Below are 2,356 nucleotides of genomic sequence, written 5' to 3' on the forward strand. Positions count from 1 at the left end.
TTTAGAGTTGGAGCATAATCTTGTGTGATCCTATTTTGGCCCTTTCATGTTTGAATTATTTATTTTTGACATTGTTTTTCTTTGACATTGAAGCCCTGGCTCATGGTTATTATGTTTTTAGATATTGTAACTAGGTTATCTTTCAGAAGATAATCATCCAATGTTTTCTATTTTTACCTTGTCTTCTGGTTCTAATAGATATGGGCAATTTTTATAATATTTTAAAATATAGTATCTAGATTTTTTTGACTTCTTGGGGTTTTCAGGGAGTCCTATTTTTTTTAAATGCTTATTTTCTTCCTTAGAATCTGGTTCTGATAGACCAGACCAAGCCAGGCCTGGGATCTGACCTCAGGCTTTTTGGTAACTTGTGGTGGCTTGTGATCTTCCCTGGTCAGAGAATAGAGAATCATCTGACTTCAGGAATTTTTCCAAGAGCTCCTGCTGGTTTCCATGGAATGTTCTCTCTTAGGATCCTCTAATTCGAATTCATTTACTAAAAATTACACTGACGTCCCTAGTTTGATCTCTGATCTAGCCTTTGTTAGCTACTGGCCCTCTTTTTGTAAAGTTTTGAGGTAGATGATGGAGCCTATGTCTTTTTCTCTTCTGTTATCTTTATTATACCTTTATCTAAAGTCCTTTACAGATACTTACTGGAGTTGGTATAGGAGAGGTGGGATCCTCAATTGTCCCTCAGATCTGAATCTTACAGTCAATCAATACATCTATGTATTTATTAAGCACATAATATGTGTGATATGTTAGATGTTGGGAAGAGAAAGAATCTTATGTTCTTAAATATTTTTTTAGGGTGCTTATAATTTATTAGTGGAGATACCATATAAATCTCTTTCTCCATATGTGTGTGTATGAATGACAAATATAGAGTAAATATAAAGTAGTTTTAAAGTTCTAGGGGTTATGGGTGCTGGTTATAGTGCTGGCTCTATCCACTGAGCAACCCAGATGCCCTATAAACGGAATATTAAAAGAATTGGAGGTAAGGAGAGAATACACTTTAGGCTTCAGGGACAGCCAATAAAAAGTTATTGATATGGAGGATTGTTTGTGAGTAATAATAAATAAGCCAGTATGGGTGTCCCATAGTATGAATAGAGAGGAATTGAGTGTTTAAAGACCAGGTCATGAAGAGCTTGAAGAGCTAAAGATCTTATATTTGGTCCTATAGAAGTTATTGGAGGTTATTGAGTAGAGAGTGATATGGTCACTTAAACTTTAGGAACATCACTTTGGCAGCTGGATGGAGCATGGATTGGAGAGGAAAGATTGGCTTGATACATAGAGACCAATTAGGTGATTATTTCAATAATTTAGAGATGAAAAGGTTTAGAACCAGAGTATTGTTGGTATGAATGGAGAGAAGAGAGAATATATAAAAGATACAGAGAAAGAAATGCCAAGAATTGGCAACTGGTTAGATACGTGGGATGTGAAGAACTTATAAACCTGGGTAACTAGAAGGACGATAGTGCTCTTGAAAGTAACAGAGAAGTACGGGAGAGGCATGGGTTTGGGGTGAAAGCCAAATTTTAGATTAGTTTTGTCATTATAATCCAAACCTCTTAATTCTTGCCAGGGAAGCAAAGAATATTATAAAGGTCAACAATGAGAAATGACTTTTGCTGTTTCTTCTTGGGGAATCATAAAATAGTACTGCTCAAAAACTCCTTTTTCCAATACCTGTTTTAGGTAATAGTAGTATCTTATACATTTGGAAGGATAAAATAATTAATATGGATAAGGCAACAATACGTAGTGGTACAAATGAAGGAAGGAAACATGAGAAATTGAATTTAAGATGGACTCTGGCTCACTGTATGACTTTAGCATCTAACTTGTCAGAGTCACCAATGTTGAACAAATGATAAAACTTTAGAATTAGAAAAGATTTTGGAGATTGCTGTTATAGTCCTTTTCCTCTCTTATATTGAATCTATCCTTATTATCTATTAATTTCTTCCCCCCACTGATTACACGTTCAGATCTTCTACATCTTCTCTTTCCTTTCCTGCTAAGCTTCATGCCATCTGACTTCCAATTTTTCACTACATTGAAATGTATTTCCATATTGCTATAAAGCCACTAAATGACTTAAGCTGCTAAATACAATAGTGTTTAAAATATTGTAGTTTTCTTTTTTAAATGTTAAATTACATTCACTTCCCAAGAACTCTAGCCTAATAGAATGCTTTCTTGAAACATAGATGCGTGGTTAGGGAAGACCCACTGATTCAATGAGCATGTCTAATGTTACCTTTCTACTATAATGAGGGAAGTATGTTTTATCAACAGGCCTTGTTGGTTAAAATTGACCATTGTTTAAAATCTGGGT

Source organism: Monodelphis domestica, chromosome 5, assembly GCF_027887165.1.
Source record: "Monodelphis domestica isolate mMonDom1 chromosome 5, mMonDom1.pri, whole genome shotgun sequence".
Classification (NCBI taxonomy): domain Eukaryota; kingdom Metazoa; phylum Chordata; class Mammalia; order Didelphimorphia; family Didelphidae; genus Monodelphis; species Monodelphis domestica.